The 27,538-nt window shown below is 43.8% G+C and overlaps 1 protein-coding gene across 7 annotated transcripts in view; it reads right to left on the reverse strand.

The window, feature by feature from the left end:
- The window catches only part of sulf1 (sulfatase 1), a 369,948-nt gene extending 342,995 nt beyond the window's left edge, over positions 1-26,953 (reverse strand). For all 7 annotated transcript variants that reach the window (XM_078540363.1, XM_078540362.1, XM_078540361.1 and 4 more), the window contains exon 1: positions 26,854-26,953. The gene's annotated coding sequence lies outside the window, so the exon portion shown is untranslated. The remainder of the gene's footprint in view (positions 1-26,853) is intronic.
- Between the last annotated feature and the right edge of the window lie 585 nt (positions 26,954-27,538).

The following is a 27,538-nucleotide window of genomic DNA, read 5'->3' on the forward strand; positions in this document are numbered from 1 at the left end:
AGTAATGGCCAGAACTTTTCATTGGGTGGGCGGGCTCGGCGGGAGCAGATAGGGGAGGTCGGGAACCCAACCGTTGCCTGCGATTGGCTCCGCACCGCCATTTTATGCAAGCGCCTGAAAGCGCACTTCGATCTCCCTGAGTCAGCTCCCTGCCTCGGGGAGATTGAAGCGCTTTTTAAAAAAATAAATAAAAACAATAAAAATTTAATGAAACATGTCCCCTTATGTGACTGTGTCACATGAGATGGGACATGTTTTTATTTTTCAAAGAACATTTTTATTTCATTTGTAATAGCTTTGGGAAGCCTCATCCCACTCATGGATGAGGTTTCCTAAAAAACGTAAAGGCCACCTGGTCTTTTCGCCTGCCCGCCAACTGTTAGTTTGGACAGACAGTGTTAAATTCATGTTAATTACCTGTTTAATGGCCTTAATAGGCCTATCAATTATCGGCGCGCGCGCAGCTGATTCCAGTGCGCGCGCGCCGAATGAAACATCGCGAGACAGCGCAATGACATCGGGACACATGCCTGACGTCATCTCGCATCATTTTACGTTCCGGCATGTCAGGTCTGCTCCCACACGCCAAATGGAAAATTCTGCCCTATATATATATATATTGCAGCACAGGTGTTTGGTCACTTTTGTGCTCCAAACATTGCTAATATCTCAGAATTACCTCTTTACTTCCAAGAAGAGGAGACACATAACAGACAGGAGCAGATCAAAACAGGACATAGATCAAGAAATGATTTGCCCTTGAATTCCATGAAATAAAGCTCTAGGCCTCTTAGCTTTGGAGTGGGAGTGGAGGCATTCCTCAGACTATGGGCAAATACCATCTTTATCATAAAAGCAAAATACTTCGGATGCAGGAGATCTGAAACAAAATCAAAAATAGCTGGAAAAACTCTGCAGGTCTGACAGCATCTGCAGAGAGGAATACAGTTAACGTTTCGAGTCCGTATGACTCTTCATCCATCTTTATCATGTTTTTCTTCACTCACCCTGTCATCCTGCTTGCACTCAAACATATGACCAGAGCATACAGTATGATTGATTGTCAGTTGATCCTCAGAGCACATTTCCACGTAAATGATATTCAAATGGTATCAAACAGTCAGTGTCCTAATATATATTCCTTTCAGCATCAGATATACTAAATTTAAAAATTAAAATGATCTTCTCGCATATAGAAGTTGATTCTGACTTTTGTGCAACCGACTGGTGGAGGGATTAAGAATAAATGTTGGCCAAAGCACTGGGAGAACTCCCCTACTCTTTTTTGAATAATACCATGAAATTTTTTTATGCCCACCTGAGAGGATAGATAGGACCTTGCTTTATCATCTCATCTGAAAGACTATTAGGTTTATTCCTTAGTCTACACGTAGTTAGCTGATCTCTGCCAGAGAGATTGTGGGACACTATAAAGGGGTTCAGTGATGCTGGGCTGAAAGAGGAAATATCTATTAAAGCTCCCGCTTGTGATTGCATGGGCATTATGTAACAGGGCAAGAGAAAACGACAAATGCTGGAAATGAAAGCAGAAAATGTTGGATATGTACAAGTGTACATCACTAGAAAAGAGAATTTATTTTTATTCATTCACGGGATGTGGGCTTCACTGGCTGGGCCAGCATTTATTGCCAATCCCTAGTTGCCCTTGAGAAGGTGGTGGTGAGCTGCCTTCTTGAACCGCTGCAGTCCATGTAGACTGTTAGGAAGGGAGTTCCAGGATTTTGACCCAGCGACAGTGAAGGAACGGCGATATATTTCAAAGTCAGGATGGTGAGTGACTTGGAGGGAATTTCCAGGTGGTGGTGTTCCCAACTATCTACTACCCTTGTCCTTCTAGATGGTAGTGGTCGTGAGTTTACAAGGTGCTGTCTAAGGAGCCTTGGTGAATTCCTGCAGTGCATCTTGTAGATGGTACACACTGCTGCTACTGTGTGTTGGAACAAGTGAATGTTTGTGGATGTGGTGCCAATTAAGCGGGCTGCTTTGTCCTGGATGGTGTCAAGCTTCTTGGGCATTGTGGGAGCTGCACTCATCCAGTGGGATGTATTCCAACACACTCCTGACTTGTGCCTTGTAGATAGTGGACCGGCTTTGGGGAGTCAGGGGTGAGTTACTCGTCACAGGATTCCAAGTCTCTGACCTGCTCTTGTAGCCACATTATTTATATGGTTAGTCCAGTTCAGTTTCTGGTCAATGGTGCCCCCAGGATGTTGATAGTGGGGGATTCAGTGATGGTAATGCAATTGAACATCAAGGGGCAATAGTTAGATTCTCTCTTGTTGGAGATGGTCATTGCCTGGCACATATGTGGCACGAATGTAACTTGCCACTTGTGAGCCCAAGCCTGGATATTGTCTACATTTGGACATGGGCTGCTTCAGTATCTGAGGAGTCATGAATGGTGCTGAACATGGTGCAATCATCAGCGAACGTCCCCACTTCTGACCTTATGATGGAACGAAGGTCATTGATGAAGCAGCTGAAGATGGTTGGGCCGAGGACACTACCCTGAGGAACTTCTGCAGTGATGTCCTGGAGCTGAGATGACTGACTTCCAACAATCATCTTCCTTTGTGCTAGGTACAACTCCAACCAGTGGACAGTTTTCCCCCTGATTCCCATTGACTCCAGTTTTGCTAGGGCTCCTTGATGCCACACTCGGTCAAATGCGGCATTGATGTCAAGGGCAGTCACTCTCACCTCACCTCGGGAGTTCAGCTCTTTTGTCCATGTTTGAACCAAGGCTCTAATGAGGTCATAAGCAGAGTGGCCTTGGCTGAACCCAAACAAAGCATCAGTGAACAGATAATTGCTAAGCAAGTGCCGCTTGATAGCACTGTTGATGACCCCTTCCATTACTTTATTGATGATGGAGAGTAGACTAATGGGGTGGTAATTGGCCGGGTTGAATTTATCCTGCTTTTCGTGTACAGGACATACCTGGGCAATTTTCCACATAGCCGGTAGATGCTAGTGTTGTTGCTGTACTGGAACAGCTTGGCCAGGGGCACGACAAGTTCTGGAGCACCAGTCTTCAGTACTATTGCCGGAACATTTTCAGGGCCCATAGCCTTTGCACTATCCAATGCATTCAGCAGCGTTATGTTCTGGTTGTAGATCCTTCTAAAATATTTTGTTTTTATTTATTTGAGAACGGGATGGGTTCAGTTGTGGTGTCTTTCAAAGTTGAATAGCTTCTTGAAAGAAAAACTATCTGGATTCCTACATGAAGTTGGGTTAGGTAGTCAGGGATTGTAAGTATCAATAGAACCATATTTCAGCAAGGGTCAGTGTCTTCCAGTGAGGGAGAAAGGGAAAGAAAAATGAGAGGGCACAGAGGAAAAACAGATATCAATCCTTTGTCACATTCAACCGGTGGTTAACAGATGACAAGGATAATGGACTAATCTATCTGTTGTGGAGTAAATCCACAAGGGAGGTTTTTCTCTTTTTACACATGTTATAAGTATTTGCTTTTCTGGAACACATAGGGAAGAATTTTCGTGTCGGCGAGTGGGGGCGGGGCTTGCTCGCCGATGTGTAAAATGACACGCGGTGACGTCAGGCGGGCGTCCCGATGTCACTACGCGTCATTTAGATTTTCAGCCGAGTCGGCTGATCGTCCGCCGAACTGTCAAAGGCCTATTAAGGCCATTTAAATAGTCATTAAAACAATTAACAGCGCTGCCCATCCAACCATTAGGCTCGAGGGCAGGCGAAGTGCCCAGGCGGCCTTCACATTTTTCATGGAACCTCATCCACGGGCGGGATGAGGTTTCATGAAGGTTTCATTCATTAAATAAAATTTTTTAATCAAAATTCATGAATACATCCCAGCTCACATGAGGGGTACATGTCTTAAAATATTTCCTTTTCTTTCTTTAAATTTTTAAACCTTAAACGAATCTCCCAGAGGGAGATTTCTGCGCTCTTTCGCGTGCATGTGCAAAAGAGTGCAGGCCCTGGCTCAGGGAATCCCCCCCCTCGCCCGCACAGGGAGTGCTCAGCACTTCCGGGCACGCATCACGCTAGGCAGGCTGTAATTGGCCTGCCCACGTAAAATGGCGGCGCGGCCCTGATCAGGTTAGCACCCACCCCTGCCCAACCCCCCCCAACGGGGGGGACTTTCCGCCCATAGAGGAAAACGTGGACAGGATGATTCACTTGTGCCTAGGGGAGCCCACCCAATATTCCACCCATTTAAATTGACTGATTTTCCTCTACCTGTATTTGCTTAGCCTAAGCATTCATTGACACCAAATGTAACAGAAGGAAAATGTGCCCCATCCTGCTAAAGGGCCCAGGATGCTGGTTAGAAAAGGATGCACAAGTGCTGGCCAGCAGAGAGTCAATCATCGATCCTGAAGCTTTATGCTTGTGTTAATACATGGATATTGAGCCAAGTAATTTGCTTTCACAGACCTGGGGCTCATCTTCAGCACAGGTGCATTTTATGACTTGGGGCACGGTAGATATTTTTGGTTGGATCTTTGGCCTCTGCTGGGTGGTCTACCTGAAATGGTCTGGAGGTTTTTAAAATTCATTTACAGGATGTGGGCATTGTTGACTAGGCCAGCATTTATTGCCCATCCCAATTTCCCTTGAGAAGGTGGTTATGAGCTGCCTTCTTGAGGCAAGTAACTCACCTCCTAACTCCACAAAGCCTGTCCACCATCTTCTAGGCACAAGTCAGGAGTGTAATGGAATACTCCCCACTTGCCTGGATGAGTGCAGCTCTAACAGCACTCGAGAAGCTTGATGCCATCCAGGGCAAAGCAGCCCCCTTGATTGGCACCCCTTCCAAAAACATTCAGCTGCAATCCCTGTGGTGTAGGTACACCCACAGTGCTGTTAGGAAGGGAGTTCCAGGATTTTGACCCAGCGACATTGAAGGAATGGTGATAAATTTCCAAGTCAGGATGGTGAGTGACTTGGAGGGGTATTTCCAGGTGGTGGTGTTCCCATCTATCTGCTGCCCTTGTCCTTCTAGATGGTAGCGGTTGTGGATTTGGAAGGTGCTGCCTAAGAAGCTTTGGGGAGTTCCTGCAGTGCATCTTGCAGATGGTACACACTCTGCTACTGTGCATCGATGGTGGAGGGAACGAATGTTTGGGGAAGGGGTGCCAATCAAGCGGGCTGCTTTGCCCTGGATGGTGTTAACCTTCTTGAGTGTTATTGGAGCTGCACTCATCCAGGAGTATTCCATTACACTCCTGACTGTGCCTTGTAGATGGACAGGCTTTGGGGAGTCAGGAGGTAAGCTACTCGTTGCCAGATTCCTAGCATCTGACCTGCTCTTGTAACCACCGTATTTATATGGCTGGTCCAGTTCAGTTTCTGGTCAATGGTCATCCCCAGGCTTTTGATAGTGGGGGCTTCAGCGATGGTAATGCCATTGAACGTCAAGGGGCGATAGTTAGATTCTCTCTTGTTGGAGATGGTCATTGCTTGACACTTGTGTGGCGCGAATGTTACTTGTCACTTGTCAGCCCAAGCCTGGATATTGTCCAGGTCTTGCTGCATTTGGACATGGACTGCTTCAGTATCTGAAGAGTTGCGAATGGTGCTGAACATTGTGCAATCATCAGTGAACATCCCCACTTCTGACCTTATGATGGAAGGAAGGTCATTGATGAAGCAGCTGAAGATGGTTGGGCCTAGGACACTACCCTGAGGAATTCCTGCAGTGATGCCCTGGAACTGAGATGATTGACCTCCAACAACCACAACCATCTTCCTTTGTGCTAGATATGACTCCAACCAGCAGAGAGTTTTCCCCCTGATTCCCATTGACTTCAGTTTTGCTAGGGCTCCTTGATGCCGCATTCAGTCAAATGTGGCCTTGATTTCAAACGCAGTCACTCTCGCTACTCACCTTGGCTGTAGCAGTCCCTGATAGCCTGATACAGCATAATGTTGCCAGTAGAATCATGAATGCTTAACCTTCCAAGACAATTATGTTTTAAAATGCTTTAAACACCTCAGTTTGGAGAAATGCCCATGTTATCCAGTAGCCATGGGGAGAGAAACTCAAATAGAAACCCATTGAGGTGGAGTGGTAGTTTTAACACCTTTCACAGGATCTCACAGAAAAAGAACAGCTGCTGTTTGAGTCACAGGGGAACAAAGAAGTTACTGCTGTGGAAATGCAGGAAGAGCTGTTTTGTGGTAACGAGCAAGCAGAGTGATTTTAAGAGTTTGGTTTCTGTTCAAAGAAAAGGGATCAGAGCCGGGCTTTTGAACATTCAAGTTCAAACAGAGTGGCCTTGCTGGTGATGATTATGTCTGGGAAAACTCAGGTGGGGTGGAACAATTATGAAAGGACATTGGAAGTTTTGACCTGATGAGGTGGGGAGAAGTGAGCCTCTGCTGGAGAGCTGGGTGTGACTGTGGGACTGTTAACCCTTAATGCTACTTATCTGCCAGAAGCATGGCACCCAGTGAAAGGGTTCTATAAAGCCTATTTTAGTTGCATTCGTTAGTGAATGCAAATGTACCTTTCCTTTAGTTTGATGTAATTTTTGCATGTTAATTGATATTTGATCAATGTTGATTTTAGTTTCTTTATTACAATAAAAGTCTTAAAAAGTGAAATCTTGTTCTTCAGTTCTTTCTGTCAGTTGTTGGGAAATTCATTTCTTTTTTAAAAGTTATCAGTCTCCAATGTATTGTAACAGTAGTTACTGTGTGGTCAGTAGAAGATTTTAAAAGATCACAGGTTTTCAGCACTTCTAGATGCCTTCTGACTAACACTCACTGACATCTAGCATTGTTGTGTCACAAATGACAGAACTGTGTAATCATTATCTTTTCTGTGTTCGGAACAATGTATAGCTTTAAGTTTAATTTATATTTTATATCTGAGTATTAGGGAAGGTGAAACCTGGTTTTAGTTTCATTTAGAGGTTTTTATGAGCTGGGTGCCAGGAAGTCTGGGGCCCTTTTTGTATACATGCATTTTTAATAAGGTTTTACAACTCTTGAAGTGAATGAGATGGGTTGCCAAGGGGTTAGCAGCTTAGTGAAGTTAAAAAACAAAGTAGAGAAAACTGTGCTGTTGCCTAGCGACAGGAGTCCAGGGATGCACAGAGAGACAGGGAAACACAGAAGGGCGGTCAGTTAGTGTGTGTATAGCACAGAATGCAGGCAGAAGGTCTAATTTCTAATAAGAAATACCTCAAGCCCGCTATGGCAGTGAGTTCAGGGAACTGATGCGTTTGCTCTGAAGTTGAAGTAATAGTGAATTTAGATTGCGGTTTTTGGGTGTCTCAGGGTGAGATAACAGATGAAGAAAAGCATCTAGTGAATGTTCAACAGTCCGCCAGAAGAAAACTATTTAAAACTGAGCTAACTCAAGCAAGGCCTTGGTGTTGAGACAGTGGGTTTTGTGTCTGTAAGGGTTGTTGGGATAAAAAGAATAGTTTGAGTTTGAATCATTTTTTGGTATCTGTATTGAAATCTTTCCAACCTTTTTGTCTTGTGTAATATAGTTCATTCTTTTCTTGTTTGATAAACATTTTATTCTTTGTGTTAACAGTATACTGGCAGACTCCTGTGAATGTGTTCAGTAACTGACCTCCATGGTTTCTAAAAAAAAACGAAGTTAGGATCTACCAAGCCAGGCTTCACTCTGCAATCTAACTTGTCCAGTATTAACATCAGTTGGGACCATAACATCTGTCATTTCGATAGCACTGGGAAGACCAAAAGTGTTGTCTCTATCCCTCGGCATGAACCCCATTCCATTGCCACTAATTCCAAAGCCTATCTAGTTACTGAGCCAGACTGGTCGCAATCTCAGCATCCCATTTGATCTTGAGCTGAGCTACTGACTTTATCTCCTTCCTATTATAAGAAATGTCAGTTTGGGAATAAAGAGGAGTGAGTCTACATATCAAGATGCGCTACAGGGAAAACACTGAAGGCTTGGCTTTAGAGTTTTAATGTTGACTTTGTGTCCTGGGAGAAGCTTGCCCAGGATTGCTGCGCCTAGTGCAGCCAAATAAAAAATGGTGCGGCCTCCTTTGAAAGCAATGCATATCAAAGGCAGAGGGAAAACGCAAGGAAAGGAAATCCCAAGCCAGCAACTCGCCCAAAACTCAATCGCCTGTGTCCTGTCCTATCTGCTGCAGAACCTTCTAGGCACAGATCGGCATTAGCAGAGACCTTTGTACCCACCAGAATCCCCATCAAACATCCCAAAAGATGAACATGGTCATCTTCACCATGAAGAATGAACAAATTCATAAAGGCTAACTACTTCCATCTCTGTAACGTTACCCGCCTCCACCCCTAATTTAACTCGTCTGCTGCTAAAATCCTCATCCATGTTCCAATCCAGAAAGCCAGGTGATGAAGGATAAAAGTGGAGCCTAATCTGTACACAATTTATAAGCTTTTATCTACAGAGACACGCATTACAAACATGCACCTCAAACCCAAAAACCAGAGTTTCATTTTCCTCATATATCCTACAAGAGCACAAGTGAGTCCTCAGTTCATGCCTGCCATCTGAATACAAATAAATGCTCATTCAATTCTCTCCCTTTAAATAAAAATTAAACCTTATATTTAAAACAAAATTTCAAGAAAATTAAATCAAAGGCTTCCATGTTCTGTAAAAGTATTACATTGAGACGCCCACCTCTAAGACCCCTAACAATTTCTTCATATACGAGTTTCTTTTAGTGAAACAATCTGACAGATGGTGGCTTGAATCCACACATTTAATTTTAGAGATTCCTTTCTCTCCAGCATTTGTTTCAAGCTGGCAAGGTCAAACTGTAACCTTTTCTCACTCACACTTTTTGTGGAGTGTACATTATCCCACAAGAAAAAATTATTTACATAACATTTAATTGGTTACTTTCTTCAGTATGTCTATTGTATGGAATCTCATTTAAAATTTTAAGCAAATAGAATCCCATACTCACTGTCTCCACAAGAGCCCGTATTTTGATAGCCAGAGTACATTTAACAACCCTTTTTATTTTCTTAGCTTCCCAAGCTAAAGGACATTTCACATTCTCACCCATAAGAAATACCATGCAACCAGCTGCACTAGAATACCCATAAGGAAGATTAGCATGTGAAACATTACTAAAGATGATTAGTTTCATGTTCATTGAGTCACCTAAGAATGGGAACTTAAGTGCACATTTTTCAGATATAATGTTTGTAATGTTTTATTTGTCCTTAAAAAATCCTCTACTTCGGGGACTTTGAAAGTACTTCATTCCAACACATCAAAATGAGCACTGGCCGAGTGAGCAACCAGTTGAACTGACCAATCAAACTTGCAAATTGCGCTGCCTCTTCTTAAAATATAAAATTATCTTTTTGTGATGACCCAGTACAATTAACTGAGCTAGAAGTAACATTCTCTAAATAGGATTGTTGATTTAAAGTTAGTCCAGACCTACTCTGCTTAATATCTGATCTAAAAGCCCCACAAACCATTATAAATGGAATTATAAATTCCACTCTAATCTTATTAATAACACATTTCTCAAATTTGGCAGTACCGCCCATAAGAAATCATCAACATGCACCATGAATATGCCTGAAAGTTTTCCTATTTGATATGAATAAAACATTGCAGAATCTGCTTTTAGTTGAACACAGCCTATTTTCAGCAAAACAGATTTCACCAAAAAATACCGTGCGCTGGAAGCATTATTCAGGCCATAGATGTTTTTGTTTAGTTTCCATAGTTATCCTTCTTCATATGCTGCTTCTTTGGCTAGTTTCAAGAACACCTTTCTCTGAAAAGTACTGTCCTGTAATGTCAATTAGCCTACATTCCCATGAATATGTGACCAATCGAGCCAAAATAATGTTTAAAATTAAAAGTGGGAGAGTCCACTCCAACTTCTGTATCAACCAGTCACTTTTCAAAACCCCTATACTAACCTCATCTTAGCCTTACAAGTCCCATCTGCGAAGACTTTTTCAGTACAAGTCTACCACTGTGACCAAGCTGGTTGACCTTTATCTTATAACTCAGATTGAACTTCAAACTCTCTCCAGCCATATAACTCCATTTGTTTTGCCTCTTTTATTAGTTTAGCTTGAAGTTTATTGGCAGCCCCAAAATTTCACAATCATGAGGAATTATGCTTCTAGTTCTGTTATTTTACAGTTCTGTGGCCTTTATTTCATTGCCTAATCTATACAAGCTATGGCCTCTATCTCCATTTTTATGTTTGTCAGGACCACTACTGTGAGGTCTCTCTCCTGTACTTTTGGAGGTTGTTTTCCCAATTTGTGATAATTTTCTGGCACAAGAATCATTTCCAAAATCATTTGTCTGAATTTTGCACTTGTCGGGAGCACGTGATCGGCAGGCCTGGAAGCAAACACAAAATGCGCTTCCACCCGCAATCGGCCCCTGACCGCGATCTTACACTGGCTGGCCAGTTAACAGACAGCCAGCATGAAATGTGGCCAGAGAATGGCTCAGCACTGCCGTCGATGGTGGGAAGAAGGCGGGCACTGCTGTTACCACAGGCGCAGGTGAGCACTTCGAGGGAGCTTCCTTAAGGCAGACAACTGTCTCAGGGAGCTGCAGACCTACAATTAAGAAAATAAAGCCCAAAAATGCTGCAAAAAATTTCCATACAGCAGTCAAATACCTGAAAGTATACCTCATAAAAATAGTCCCCAGATATTTCTTTTTATTTTAAATCCTAAGGAGATTTCATCCTGCCCTTGGATGAGGTTTCATCAAAAATGTAGAGGTTGCCTGACTGAATGGCCCGTCCGCCAACCACAATGTTGGATGGGCCACAAAAAGACACTGACAATTTGCATGTTTATGGGCTTAATTGCCCACTTAATTGTCGGCGGGCACTCTTCCGACTTTTGCGCGTGCCCACCAAGTGAAATATCGTGCGAGTGCGCGATGACATCAGGACGCTTGCCGGACATCATCTTGTGCGATTTCACACCCACTTGGGTCAGACGAGCACCTGCCCACAGGACATAAAATTCAGGCCATTGTGACTACTTGCATTGCACTCGCTGGCTTTCCACTCTTTTACCCAATTCTTGCAGTTCATGGACCTCGCTCCTTGATCGACATCCTGAATATTCAACCGAATGGCTTAGGGATAAATGTATGACTGAAAGAGTGGTGTGGGGGGCAGGAGTTTTGCATCCTGGACCGCTGGCACCGGCACTAGGGAATGAAGGAGCTGTTCCATTGGGATGGGCTCCACTTGAATGGGCCCATGATCAATGTCCTGGCAAAGAGAATAACTTAGGCAGGAGACAGGGCTGGGGTGGGTGGTGGGAGGATGCAAGAAAGGATAAATTCAAAAACAGCAAGAGAAATGCCAAGGCTCTAGAGCAGAGCAACATTTTGAGTAAGGACAAATAGTGTAGGTCAGAAAGGGACAATGAGATTAACAAAGGTAATAGGGCAGTAATGACTAAGATGAAATCAGAGAAAAATCAGAAAAAAAGTTATAAGGGAAAGGCAGTTTACCTGATTGCATGAAGTTTTCACAACAAATTAGATAAATTAATAATACAGATAGAAATTAATCGATTTTATCTAATAACCATTACAGAGATGTGGTTACAAAGTGACCACGATTGGGAACTAACATTCCAGGATACTTAATTTATGGGAGAGATGGCAAAATGGAAAAGGAGGAGGGGTAGCCTTGCTGATAAAATATGGGAGAAAAACAGAAGAGAGAAATAATTTTATTTCAGAAAATCAAGAAATACAATCAGTTTGTGTGGAGCTAAGAAACAGCAAGAGACAGAAAACATTGGTGGGAATTGTTCATAGGCACCCTAACATTACTTCTAGTGTAGGGTATAGTATAAATCAAGAAATTAGAGTAATACAGTAATCATAGGGGACTTTAATCTTCATATAGACTGGGCAAGCCAAAGTTACATTAATGAAAGAAGATAGATTCATGGAATGTATACAATGTTTGGAGAATTGCCTTAGTGCACCTGCTGCTTCATTTGTACTGTGTCTTGCCATGGTCATGTGACCTCTGAAGTCTTATTGGGTAAAACAAAGGCTTTGGGCAGAAACCATTTTTACACACCACATGAAGCATGGTATCAGGAATGTGCAGCTGAATTTGAGTGGATTTTAATAGCTGTAAGAGAACCAACACCTGTAAGAAACAGCAGAGAATAATTAAAACTTCAGTCTGCAACTTTGTACAGAACATTGATTACTGGGTCAGTCAGTGTGGCTTTGAATATTCCATACTGGCTCCTGTGGAAATGAAGGCAGATTTGAAAATGAATTAGAAATGTTTCCAGTCTCAATGGCAGAACTAACTAACAGAGTTAAACAAGAAGCCTGAAAGAATAAGAGTAGCAAATCTGTTATCATTGCTGGGAAAAGAGCACTACAAGCTGTAGTGCGCCTTAGACCTCACTGAGCAGCAGAAAAGCCAGTCTTGTGAAATTTTAGAGGCCTTGAAGACTCACTTTGAACCCTTTACGAATGTTATTTATGAATGCTACATGTTCAACACCAGGGCTCAGTAACAGGGGAGAATATTGATCAGTATGCGACTGCACTGAAACATCTAGCTGAACCTTGAGAGTTTGAACAACTAAGGATAATCTGATCAGAGACAGAATTGGAGACAAGAGATCCTTGCATGAGAGCACATTTCTGAGAGAAGAGAAACTTACTCTCAAGAAAGCTTTTGACATGCGCAGAAGCTCTGAAGAAGTCAATTGTCAGCTGATGACTATAGATGGAAAACTGATGAGGCTTTGCACTATGCTGAGAGGCAGTTCAGGCCTTCAAAGCACAACAGAATGGAGAAAAGGAAGAACTATTTACAGAAGGGCCAGCAGAAAGGTCAAGGCCAGAGTACTGGATGTAAATATTCACCTCACAAACGAAAAAGTAGTATGTCCTGCATGGGAAAAGCAGTGCTCTAACTGCAAGAAGTTGAATCACTTTGCACACAAGTGTTTTGTTGGAAAGAAGAAACGTAAACCTATAAAGATGGTTGCTAGAGAGATGTCAGACCATGATTCGGACAAATCACTCTACACACTAGAACAGGTTGGCACTGTCAAGTCTCAAGGTAAAAAATGGTTTGTGACTATTGGAATAATGACTGCAAAAGAAAAACATCAAGTTAACACAGTGTCAGATAGACACCGGTGCTATGTGCAAGATAATGAACTTTGCAGACCTGTGAGAAGTTGCTTAAAATGGTGACCCGAAAATGAAGCCGTCAAAGGTAATGGTGAGGAAGTATGATGGAATGATGCTCACCTCAAAAGGACAAACTAAGCTGACAGCCCAATTCAATGGGAAGAAAGAAGATCTGCAGTTCCAGATAGTAGACACTCAGCAAAACCCCTCATTTCAGCTGAAACAAGTCACCAGATTGGACTGGTAACCCTCCATGTACCAGAGGAGATTTGCAGTGTTTCATATGGCACCAAACAATTGGCTGCTGAACAAATCCTGACAAATTACAGAGATGTTTTCATAGGTCTTGGATGTCTTCCTGGTGAATATCATCTTGAAGTAGATGAGAGCATGAGACCAACTCAGCATCATCCAGGAAGAGTTCCAGCTGCTCTCTAGTTCAGCCTGAAAGTCAAAATAGAGAGCTTGAAAAGATGGGACGAATCAAGAAAGTTAAAACTTATACAGACTGGATTAGCATCATCGTAACAGTGAAAATATCTGGAAAGCTGACAGTTTGCACAGATCCAACGGACCTCAGTAAAGCTTTGGAGAGATCTCACTCACCCCATGTCAGCCATTGAAGAAATTTTGCTGTATCTTGGCAAGACAAAGGTCTCTACCATCCTAGATTTGAAGAATGGACACTGGCAAGTGAAGCCGGATGAAAGCAGCAGTTTTCTGATGTTCTGGATGCTATTTGGGAGGCACAAGTGGTTGTGCATGTCATCTGCATTTCTACTGCTCCAGAAGTGTATCAACACAGACAGTATGAGATAGTCAATTATCTTCCAGGAGTGGAAGTGATTATGGATGATCTGTTAGTCTACGGATGTGGAGATATGATTGTAGATCACGATCAGAACCTAGTGAGACTATTAGATAGAGCTCCCCAGATAAACCTGAAGCTGATCAAGAAGAAACTGTACCTGAAGGTGACTGAAGTCAAGTGCATAGGTCATGTGCTAACAGTGAAAGGACTTTGTCCTGATCCTGATAAGGTGTGAGTGGTGCAGAGATGCAACAGCCAATAGATGCGAAGGCGGTGCAATGATTTGTTGGATATGTGAACTATGTAGCAAAGCTCTTGCCCAATTTGTCATCAGAATAGAATATGAAACTCTATGCAAGCCCATTTCAAAGGATGTTCAGTGGGGCACAGAACAAGAAGCAGCTTTCACTCGCATCAAACAACTAGTGACAATAACGGCAGTACTGAGGTACTATGATGTCAAAAATGAAGCAACCCTGCAGCCTGATGACAGCAAAACAGGAACTTGGAGCAACCCTCATGCAGCAAGGACAACCAGCTGCATTTGCATCCAGAGCATTAATGCAAACTGAACGGGACTATGCACAGATTGAGAAAGAGTCCCTGACTATTGTCTTTGCTTGTGAGCATTTTAATTAGAATCTGTTTGGGCAAGAGAAAATGATGGTATAGTCTGACCACAAGCCACTGCAAGGCATGTTTTTCAAACTGCTTCTATCCACTCAGAAGCATCTTTAAAGAATGTTACTTTGTTTGCAGAGATATTATTTGGATGTGCAGAACAAGCAAGGGAAACTGTCAGGAGCTGCACTCCCTTTGAAGGAAGCTGATGATGTGAGTACAGAATGTGAAATCTTCCAGATTCAACGAGAAGCAACAGCATGACATGCTCTGGAAGCCATCAACCTAGCAGAGACATTGAATCTGACAGCCAAGTGTCTTGCTCAGATTAAGCAAACTATGCAACAAGATGCAGGAAGTAGTGATGAAAGGATGGCCTGAAACCATCAAGGACATACTTGTTGCTATAAAGGAGTATTGGGCATACAAAGATGAAGTGATTGCCCAAGATGGCATCTTATACAAAGGAGCTATAGTCATCCTCCCTAAGGAGATGAGAAAAGAGATTCAGGAGCACATCCATGCAATCCATCAAGGAATTGAGCCCAGCCTGAGGAGTGCAACAGCAGTGCTCTTTTGCCCAAATGTGAGCAATGAGATTAAGGGTCACATCAGCCAGTGCAGTGCTTGAAATGAACACCAAGCTAAGCAATCTAAAGAGTCGGTCAAGATTCATGACATCCCAGATAGAACATGAATGAAGCTTGGAATAGACTACTTCATTCTCACCGGAACTGACTATCTTGTCACCATCGACTACTGGGAGTGAGACAAGTTGACATCAATGACTACCAGCGAGACTGCAGAATCCTGAAAGCACACTTCAGTCGTTATGGCATTCCCGGCATTGTGAAGAATGGCAATGGCCCTCAGGTCAGGAGTGAAGACTTTAGGCGCTTTGTAAATGTTAGGTAAATTCAGCACTTACACACTATCCCCAGTCAAATGAAAAGACAGGCAGCAGTGAAAACTGCCAATGGGATCATCAAAAAATCAACTGTGCCGAATAGGTGTGTACAAGGTGATCTTAAAGTGGAGAAACAAAACTAGTGAAGGCATGGAAAGTAGTCCAGATGGGTGACTAATGTCACACCACACCCATTCTTCTAGTATTAGCAATAAACTACTTAGGCCAGAAGTAGTAACAGGAGCGAGTGACAAAATCAAAGCGAAATGACAGAAAACCAAATTTCACTTTGATAAAACTGCCAAATCATTGACAGAATTGAGATTTAGCAAGCCAGTCAGAGTGCAAAAACTCAATGCACTCAACAAAAGTCAGTCCACTTGGCAACTTGAAACCTGTGTATAGCAGTTGTCCCCTCGATCATACATGGTGAAAGTGAATGGCCAGATATATTGCTGTAACTGCAGGCAAATACGTGTAACCAGAGAAGCTGCTCCTTCACAGCAGACAGCTGACGAGGAAGAGTTGATTTTGCCAACTGAACAAGGAACGGAATAACCATCAGTCCCAGAGGCCAACTGCTCCCCAACAAATGCAATGGATCAGCAGCAGCACTCGCCACAGCAACAACATTCTCCGGAGAGGCAATGTCACCCAGGAGCCAGCAGACACCAGACAAACGACTAACAAAAACTGCACGCGTACCATTAGATGACATAAACATCTTAAAGACTGTATGTGCAATATGTGTGTAGAGACAGATAAAAGTGAGACAGACTAGAATGAACAGTTTTCTGTTCACCGTGATGACCTTCTTTATTGAATGTGTATGTGGGTAACTTGCAACTGCAAATTATAGTACCTGCAATGTGTTTTTTTTAGGAAAAGGGGGATGTTTGGAGAAATGCTGGCTCTCATGTACTGTGGTTGGGCTTAGTCATGTGACCTCGATGTCATCTGGGGTAAAACAAGGGCTTTGGGCAGAAGACATTTTTACACATCACATAAAGCATACAAGATCGTTTTCTAGATCAGTATGTCCAAGAACCAACCAGGGTTCAGGCTATGTTGGATCAATATTTTTTCAGTGAGATAAGGTTAATTAACAACCTTGTAATAAAGGGGTCTCTCAGGAAGAGTGACCATAATATGATGAAATTTTATACTGAGCTTGAAAGTGATTTTGTTAAGTCCGAACTAGGATCTTAAATCTAAGAAAAGCAAACTACATAGGAATGAGGGACGAGTTGGCTAAAGTAGATTGGAAAATTCATTTAAAAATATGATGGCAGACAAGCAGTGGCTAGCATTTAAAAAATCAATACATAATTTGCAGAAATATACAAAAGTGGTCCAAATGTGGCTATCAAGGGGAGTTAAATATAGTATTAGAGCAAAGGAAGAAGCTTAAAATGTAGCTAAGAAAATGTAATAAACCTATGGATTGGGAGGATTTAGAATTCAGCAAAGGAGGACCAAGAAATTTATGAGGAAAGAGGAAAGATAATAGGTCAGTAGACTGGCAAAATAGATTGTAAATATAAAATATAATATAAATTAATATAATATAAATATAAACATAAAAACAGATTGTAAAAGTTTCGTTTTTATATTTTCATGGGACGTGGCTGTCGCTGGCTAAGCCAGCATTTTTATTGGCCATCCCTAATTGAAGGTGGTAAGCCACCTTCTTCAAATGCTGCAATCCATGTGGTGTAGGTACACCCACTGTGCTGTTAGAGAGGGAGTTCCAGGATTTTGATCCAGTGACAGTGAAGGAATGGCAATATATTTCCAAGTCACGATGGCGGTGTTCCTATGTATCTGCTGCCCTTGTCCTTCTAGGTGGTAGAGGTCGCTGGTCTGGAAGGTGCTGTAGAAGGAGCCTTGGTAAGTTGTTGCAGTGCATCTTGTAGATGGTACACACTGCTGCCACTGTGCATCAGTGGTGAAAGAAGTGGATATTGAAGGTGGTAGGTGAGGTGCTAATTAAGTGGAACAAAAACAGAATTACCTGGAAAAACTCACACCACACCCTCAATGTGTCTCTTCCCGCCCCCCCCCCCCCACCCACCTTAAACCAATTTATATTTCTCCCTTGTTGAAACTATGCTGCAGTTCTGCCGAAGGGCCATGGAGGCTCGAAACGTTGACTGATTTCTTCTCCGCCGATGCTGCCAGACTTGCTGAGTTTTTCCAGGTAATTCTGTTTTTGTTTTGTTTTGGATTTCCAGCATCCGCAGTAGCTTTTAGCTTTTTGTTTTTATCTGCTAATTAAGTGGGTTGCTTTGTCCTGGACAGTGTCGGACTTCTTGAATGTTGTTGAAGCTGCACTCATCCAGGTAAGTGAAGACTATTCCATCGCACTCCTGATCTGTGCCTTGTGGATGGTGGACAGGTTTTGGGAAGTCAGGAGGTGAGTTACTCACTGCAGAATTCCCAGCCCTTGACCTGTTCTTGTAGCCACAGTATTTATATGGCTGGTCCAGTTCAGCTTATGGTCAATGGTAACCCCCAGAATGCTAATAGTGGGGGATTCAGCGATGGTAATGCCATTGACTGTCAAGAGAAAATGGTTGGATTCTATCTTGTTGGAGATGGTCATTGCTTGGAACTTGTGTGGCACGAATGTTACTTGCCAATTACCAGCCCAAGACTGAATGTAGTCCAGGTCTATGCATATGGGCACAGACTGTTTCAGTATCTGAGGAGCCACAAATAGTACTGATCATTGTGCAATCATCCGTGAACATCGCCACTTCTGACCTTATGATGGAAGGAAGGTCATTGATGAAGCAGCTGAAGATGGTTGAGCCTAGGACACTACCCTGAGCAACTCCTGCAGCGATGTCCCAGGACTGAGATGATTGACATTCAACAGCCACAACCACTCTCCTTTGTGCTAGGTATGACTCCAACCAGTGGAGAGTTTTGCCCATATTCCCATTGACATCAGTTTTGCTAGGGCTCCTTGATGCCACACTCTGTCAAATTCTGCCTTGATGTCAAAGGCAGTCACTCTCACCTCACCTCTTGAATTCAGCTCTTTTTTCCATGTTTGAACTAAAGCTGTAATGAGGTCAGGAACTGAGTGGCCCTGGCAGAATCCAAACTGACCATAAATGAGCAAGTTATTTCTAAGTGAGGGCCACTTGATAGCACTGTCGACCTCCCCTTCCATCACTTTGCTGATCATCGAGAGTGGACTAATGGGATGGTAATTAGCTGGATTGTATTTGTGGCTTCTATAGGTATGTAAATATGAAGGGAATCTAGGACATGGGGTCATAGTCTCAGAAAAAAGGGTTGGCCATTTTTGACTGAGATGAGGAGAAATTTCCTGTGAATCTTTGGAATTCTCTACCCAAGAGCTGTGGATATTCAGTTGTTGAATATATTCAAGTCACAGGTCAACAGATTTTTGAATACTAAGAAAATTAACGAGCTAATGTAAGAAGGTGAAGTAGAGGTAGATTTTTGCATACGAAGAGAATTAAGAGGCTGGTGTAGGAAATGGAGTTGAGGTTGACAATCAGCCATGATCTTGTTGAAAGATGGAACAGGCTCGAAAGGCCAAACAGCCTACTCCAGCTCCTATTTTATATGTCCTTATGCTCTTAAGGGATGTCCTTTGATACTTCTTACAAATTTCACAATTCTCATTAATCTTTTCTACAAGCATCGTACACTCCTTATGCGCATATTTTTGCAGGATTTTAAATCATTTGGAAGAAGGGTGAGCTAATTGTCTATGAAACTTTAAGACAATTCATTTTCTCTCTTATTCTTAGCATCTGATGTCATTGATACGTGTCTAAAACTCTGATAAGAAATATTAGGGGCAGCATTTTCCCCCCATCGGGGAGGTTGTGCAAGAGCAGGCAAGAGCAGGCGGGTTCCCAATTGGCACCCCTAGTCGGGGGCACGCCGTCATTTTACGTGGGCGGGCCAATTAAGGCCATGCCCGCAAGCGCTGTGCACTCCCTGTGCAGGCGGGAGGGGATTCCCTGAGCTGGGAGTGCACTCATTCGCGCGTGCGTGTGAAAGAGCGCACAGATCTCCCTGAGGCAAAGTGGTGCCTCAGGGAGATCAGCTCAAATGTGAAAAACAGATTATAGGATAGAAAAAACTTTACTGACATGTCCCCTCATGTGACACTGTCACAAGAGCTGGGACATGTCCATAACTTTTATTTGAAGAGTATGTAAAGATTTTAAAACCCTCATGAAACCTCATCCCGCCCGTGGATGAGGTTTCATGTTTTTTCTAAAGGCTGCCTGGGCTCTTCACCTGCCCGCCAACCTTAAGGTTGGATGGGCAGGTCCATTAAGTGGTTTAAGCACCTCACTAATGGCCTTAAGTGGCCGTTGACAGGTCAGCGGGTATGCAGCCAACTCGGCTGAGTGCCCGCTGAGCTGAAAATCTAAATGACGCGAGGTGACGTTGCGATGCACAACCGACGTCACCCCGCGTCATTTTACTTGTCGTCAAGCAGGCCCCGCCCCCGCTCGCCAAACGGAAGATGCTGCCTTCGGATTTCTCAAGGGGATGGAATAATGTCCTCTCTGGGTGAACAAGCATATTAACTGATTTTCCAAAATAATTGCGTTTTCATGCTTCATGTCAAGTTTCATTTGTGTGCTTTTCACAGAAGGTTTACTCAACAGCATAGGTATCTCACTAGAGACTACATCAATACTTATGGCTTACTCCAGCTATTTTACATGGAATTGCAACTCTTGAGTGACCTCAAGCTGGTCTCATCACCAAACCTAAAGAAGTCCTACTTTCAAATACCTTAGCCTTGCATTGTTCATCCCTATATAGTGAATCAAAATTGCATTTTAACTGTCCCGACTTCTGTGTTTTGAAGTGAAAGTGCTATCTACTACCACACAATTAAAGAAGTCCATGACTAACAAACATATTCACCACAGGATTAAACTTCTTGTGACCAGTATAATTTGTTTAGATCACCATTATCATCATCTTCATCCTGTGCCATTTCGAGGATACTGTCTCTGCTTTGTGCAGTGTTGGTGGGGGGAGTGATTTTTTAAGATTGCATATGATATGCCAAACAAGCAGTTTGCTTTGTTCTGGATGGCAACGAGTGCTGTTGGAGCTTCGGGTCACATCTGAAGCATCTATTAACAGTTCCTTGGGCATTCCTGAGATCCATTCGCCCATTACCTTGTTCTAATTTTGTCTTCTGTTGTAATAGCAAGATATGCTAAAGATGCTTTCATCCTCATTATGCCTGTCTTTAATACTTCTGTTGTATTGACACCTGTATCCAGTATCTGGGCTATTTCAAAATCTGGCAATCATTGAGTCTTCTAATCTTTGTATCACGGCAGAATGTCTCATTTTTTTCCATGAAAGCTAAAGGAAACAACTGTTTTCTTAGGAATTTTATTAAGGCAACCAACATCTGATCCAACAGTGTCCCCTTCTCTAAGAACGGAACACCAGTTAGAACCAGCTGCCTGGCTGTATGAGACACCTTAGCACAATCCAATAATTTAAACAATAGTTCTGATCCAGGGATTGCCAAAATAAACTTTGTCAACCTTATATACAATCTGTTAAATTCCATGATATATTCTTCTGGGGGAATGTCCATCTGTTTTCTGAAATCTATCAAATTCTGACCATGCTTCATAGGCATTTAACAGATCATCTTTTTTGTAGATTTCATTCTGGAACTCTATAAGAAGGTCCAAACCATCATCACTATCCAACTGATGGAGATCAGTCTCACAAAATATTTTACTTCTGATTTTATTTCCTGTAGAAAGTGACAACACCAAGGTCATACCTTGTTTCCTCTATGATACGGGCTAACCCATATCACATGTCCACTTCATTCTTCCACTGGTAATATGGTTACGACTGTGAGAACATTGGAGGGTGATCATACCCCAACAAGTTCCACTTGCTTTTTCCCAGCTCCGCAATGGGCACTACGGTTTTACATACGTAAAAGAAATTTCCTTGTTTCCAACCTTCACCTTTAGGCAACCATTCTCTGCTTCCATGTTCGAATCCAGATCTCCAGGCGGTGAAGGACAGGACTGGAGCCTAATCTTTATACACTTAGACGTTTTCATTTACAGAGACACACATTACAAACATACATCTCCACCCAACAGCCACAGTTTTAGTCTGCTCCTATATATAGGAACACAAATGAATCCCCAGTTAATGTCTACCACCTGAATACAATTAAAAATCCATGGCCTGAATTTTACCCCTTGCAGACACGTGCAATTGGCGGTCGCAGGACCAGTTGGGAAACTGGTGATGGGCCCACAACAACGATTTTATGCTGGCTGGCCAACTAAGGCCCGCCCAGCGTGAAATGCATCTTCTCAATGGTCGGGAAGGGCGGCGTGGGCTGGATCCAATGGCGATCTGGCGGGTAATTTAAAAACGGCACAGGCAGCTCCTTGAAGGCTGTCAGGGAAGAACATATCTTCTGCATCCTGGAGACCAAAGCCATGGCCCCAACTGAGGCTGGAGATGTCAGGCAGGAGGGCAAGTTGAGTGGGCACTTGGCCCCCTCTGGTTTTTGGATGTGTGCCCTGTGGTTCTCCTGAAGGAGGTGGCTGCCAGGAGGGACACCCTTGTCCCCTGAGATGGAAGGAGGAGGACACCACACCCAACAAAAAAAGCTTGGGAGGAGCTGGCAGCCGAGGTCAGCAGCCATGACGTTGTGCGGCGCACATGGATGCAATACTGCAAGAGGTTCAATGACCTGCTGCGCTCAGAAAGGGTGAGTACCGTAGTGGCATTGATCAGTGTGGTGAAGTGTTAAGGGCTGGCCGTCCCCTGTGGAGCTCATGGGTGCTAGAGTCTGAGTGCCAACTGTTAATGACACTGGAGCTGGCCAAGGGGATGAGCCCTGGCTGCTTGGACCGAGTGCCTTGTGGCTCGAGGGCCACAACTCGATGTGCCCTGCAAGGTGTTGTTCAGGTGGGGTTGGCCAGGTTGCAATGGCGCTGCAGGTAGAGAGTGGACTAATCAATGCTCCTCTGTCCTTTCAGGAGAAGGCGGCCCATAACAACATTGAGAGGTGACGGACAGGTGATGGCCCCCCAAACTTCCTAATCCTGACAAGGTTTGAGCAGGACGCCTTGGAGCTGGGGAGGCACCACGCACCTCGGTCAGCTGAGCGTGGAGAGGTAGAGGTATCAGACGAAGCTAAGACTGCAGTGCACAGAAGTGAGAGTTTTGAATGGTGCAAACATCCTTCTGTACTCTCTTCATTGATGGAAGCCTCAGAACTAGAGCCCCCATTGATCATTGAAAGATGATGGCACCATGATGTAGATCTCCATTGTCTCACCAGTGTGCCTGGCATGCACGGTGACAGTGTGGTGATTTAAACTAATGACATGTCATGTTCTCCCTTAGATTCACCAGCACGCACTTGTTTGCAGGACCCCAAAGAGTCAGAGGACCGCCGGGTTTCAGCTGCACCTGCATCACACTCGTTCTCTGAACCACACACCAGCGCAGATGCCAGCACCTTGGTGGGCGTTAGTTCTTCGGCTAGAATGTTGGTGCACAGCAGTGAGGACACTTCACACTCACTTGAGGAGCAGGCGGAGGCGGAGAGTGCCCAGGGTGCTGGCAGTCGGAGGACTACTTGGAGACCAGGACGATGCTGAGTTGAAGGCAGATGATGAGCCTCTGGAGTTGTCTATTAGGTGGCAGATGCTGGATCTCCAGCGGGATGTTCAGGAGGATCTGGTGGAGATTCATCAGTGTATGCACGCCATGGTCTCTGTTGAGGAGGAGTCCATGTGGAGCATAAGCATTGCAGTGACCCTCATGGTCGAGCACACTGCCTCCTCCATGGAGAGAGTAGCGACTCTCAATGGCGAGCAGGGAGCTCCAGACTGACCTCACGTTGGCACATGAGCTGATTGTCTTCTCTGCGGGATCCTTAGGCCATTCTGGATGATGGCAGCAGCTCCTCTGTCCCTCCGCCACTGACCATGGCATCTGATGAGGCTGTGATGATTGAGGAGATGCCAGCCGTGGCACTGGTCGCTCCTTCCCAGGCGGGGCCAACACATGCTCCACTGGCCAGAGCCGACCACCAGAGTCATCAAGGCCAACAAGACACCAAGAGTCAGCAGGCTGCTTCCAATGCCGCTGCCAGAAAAGAGGGGCCACCAAGATGCAGCACTCATAAACGTAAGGCTCCATGAGCACAAGAGGGACTGGTCACCGGTGATCTTCTGTTCTGTAATGTTTTGTTTATGGTTACTGGTTTGGAAATGGACACCAGAGAAGGTTATGTTAATTTGTTTTGATTATGAAAATTACAGAAATTTTGTTTTTGTCGTAATGGCCTGAGTATGCTTCACCCTTTTTTTTGGTGCAGGGTGCGGCAGTATGTAATGCTGGACATGAGTGGCTCTAAACTTTATTGCACAGGCACTGAGTGGACTCTGGATTCAAATGAAAGGGTCATTTCAGACATCCAGGATGGAGGCGGCAGCCCTAGCATGAGAGCAAAGCAGATCTTTGGTAGCCTAGCTGAACGAGCGTTGGATCAAGGTGTCCTTGCCTCCCTGAAGGATATAGAGGTCTGCCTCCATGCCCTCAGCATTCTCCTCACTGTGCTCCTCTTACTGGATTCACCCTCTGTGGCCTGTGGAGCTGTGTCAAGATCCTCTTCCCCCTTGCCAGTGCCAGATTGTGGAGAGAGCAGCATGCAACCACTATCAGTGACACCCGCTCTGCGGGTATTATAGTGCTCGCCCTGAACGGTCCAGGCATCTGAAGCGCATCTTCAGAAGACCTATGGTTCTCTCAATCGCCGCCCTTTTGGAGGGATGACTCCTATTATAACGTTGCTCTGCCTCTGCTCTTGGGTGCGGAGAGGCTTCAAAGCCATCTTTTCAACGGATAGCCCTTGTCACCCAGCAGCCATCCATCCAGTCGGGCTGGAGCATTGAAGAGCCTCCGCACTTGGTAGTTTCTCAGGATGTAAGCATCATGGGAGCTGCCTGGGTACCTTGCACAGACTTGTAGGATCAGCATCCTATGATCACACACTATCTGCACGTTCATGGAGTGGAAGCCCTTCCTGTTGACGAAGGCACCGGGCTCACCCGCTGGCGCCTTGATGGCCACATGTGTGCATGCTATTGCACTCTGGACGCAGGGGAAGCCAGCAATGGCCGCGAAGCCTCTGGCTCGCTCAGCCTGGTTGGCCTCGTCCGTAAGTAAATGAATAAATGTCATTACCCGAACTTCTGTCACCAGCTCGAGGCAACTATGGACAGCTGATTGGGACACTCCACACAGATCCCCCACTGACCCCTGGAAAGAGCCAGAGGCATAGAAGTTGAGTGCCACTGTGAGCTTCAGAGCCACTGGCATGGGGTTTTCACCCGCACAGTTGGTGGTGATCTCAAGCCCAATCATATGACAAATGGAGGTCACTGTCTCCCTGGAGAGGTGGAGTCTCCATCGATATTGCACCTTGGACAAATTGAGGTAGGTGCATCACCCCCTGTAAACCCTGGCAGCAGGATAGTGGCATCTTCTGTGGCCCCTTATGCCTTGGACTACCTGTTGGCTCTGCGCCCCTTGCACCTGCGCCTCTCCCCCCCACAGCTCGCTCCCCTGGAAGCTGCATTGGGACACTTGGTCTTCTCTCCCTTCTGCCCCTCTCTTCCTCCTCAGATGAGGGGCTTCCAGGAGAGACCACAATCCCCATTACCGGGGTTACAGAAGGCTGCCTGATTCCTGGAATGGTCCACACGGTCAAAATCCTCCAGGGGCTTTGGAGACACCAGTGAGTCCTGAAATGAAGCCTGGAAATGCTAAGGATGAAGCTCAGAACTGAGATGAAGCTGTCACGTTCAAATAAGCAACCAGCAACCATCTATCTCCTAAACTCCTCACTACTCACACTGGCAATGTTGCTGACCCTTTTTATCCTGTCCTTGGATGAGGTTTTGCAAAATGTGGGCTGCCCACCTGCCCGTTTTGCCCGTGCGACAAGTCGGCTTCAATTGGGTTTTTAATGGCCTTAAGTAGCCTTTTAATTGAAGTGTGTATCCCAACCTCCTTCTACCCCATCACTGGCACTGTGCCTTCATACATCTAGACCCACTACTTTCTCCATCTTTCCACCTCCCTTTCCTCCTTTAGGACCCTCCTTAAAGCCTAACCACTTTGACCAAGCCCCCTAATATTTTCTACTCTAAGCCAGTGTCTATTTATTGATTACACTTCTGTGAAGCACTGAAGGTACTATATAAATGCAAGTTGCTGTTATTTATTATTATTACCCATCACTTCTTGAGGGAGATCAGATGGCTATAGAAATTGGTAGGGTTCTTGCTTCCAGCTGCCCAAGTTCAGTTCTGAAACTGACGGAAACAGGGGTTGAAGACCCCAGAACACATTTGAAGGGACTTTTTATGGTGACTATGGTGATAAGTTTATTCTAAGGTGTTGAGTTAATGGACTGAGCTTTGTGGACAAATTGGAACAAACAGAACTATAAACTGCTGTTCCTCCTAGGAACCTTGAAGTTATCTTCCATGAGAGGAAAAATATATGGAATATATGGAACAACAAACAATTTAAATGCCATGCAGTCATTGAACAGGAAGATTCTCACAAGCATACAATTGAAAAGTCTTGTAAACCTCACTCACTGCGATGACAGACATATGTCTCCAAATGTAAAGACAAATAAATTAATTCAAAGCAGTACAGATAGAGTCGATAATCCTGTTAAATTGTCACCTTCTCAAACACCTACACATCACTTTAGCTGAGTGCTTTCCTTTATAAGCATCCTAATGCTTGAACAAAGCCACCAAGCTATCTGCGGAAAACCTTTCCATTACACTTCTTCTTAACAGCACTCAGAAAAAAGAAATAAAGAAACACATCTATATTTAGCAGGAAACATTTCTTAGTATCTACACTCTATCAGTGCAGAATTTATGAGGCTGCTGTTGCTTTTAAGTTACACTATTCTGCACTGTAGACTGAACAAGAAGTATCGGGTTTACCACTATTCAAGCTTTATTTTCACTATGTGTATTTTTAGGGTTCAGGTTGATCATTCTGAAACTGGCAACCAAATAGAAAATCAAGGCTGGTGAAAAGTTAACAAATATTTTCGAAGTCATTCTAAAATAAAAGTATTCGCAAATGACAGCATGATCCAGCATCTTTATATAATTCGAGTTATCATTGCCTACATTTCATATCTAACTGCTGTATTTGAGGTTGACCGCACTTTTGAATGTTCTATATATCTTTCTAAGTAATTAATAAATAATTATAGTTTCATACCTTGTCCCCAGTATTCTCTCAGTTCCTTTTACGGCTTTGACATGTCAGTAGGTGGTTAATGATGAAGTACCTTGTCTTCCATTAAATACAACTATCTCCACAAGAGAATCTGTAGTGGCAAATAAATAACACATTAAGAAACACTCAGAATTTTCATTAGAATGTATTAAAGAAATGCTGCTTGCAGATATTCCTGTTCTGTAAAATGTTGTTTCTGTAGGTAAAAAAAAAAGGAGCAAAAACAGTAACAGCAAGAAACAGGCTACAAATATACTGGAACTATGAAATAGTAGAGATTAGTAGTTGTCCAGAAGATTTTCCTTTTAACACAATATGGAAAAATTGCAATTTGTGGTGGAGTTTTCTGACAGCAGGATTTTACATTCCCACCGAAGTCGATGGAGTTTAGAATGGCTCACCACATCTTTTGGCTCCGCCCCTGCCGTGACGGGGCTGTAAAATTCGGGCCTTGGATGTGGTCTCCTTTAAAGAAAATGGGTTATCATTGATTAGGTATGTTTTGTAATGTGCCCAACAAGTTTTGTGGCTCTGACTGTGGTGTCAGGAAGTGCCAGATAAGCACATTTTTAAAACTTTATTATTTGCATTAAGTTATTGTGATTTTTCTGATGATCTGAAGGGTATGGTGGGGAATTCTATCTGTCCAGCATGCCCATTTCTCTGC

Source organism: Cetorhinus maximus, chromosome 4 (assembly GCF_964194155.1).
Source record: "Cetorhinus maximus chromosome 4, sCetMax3.hap1.1, whole genome shotgun sequence".
NCBI lineage: Eukaryota > Metazoa > Chordata > Chondrichthyes > Lamniformes > Cetorhinidae > Cetorhinus > Cetorhinus maximus.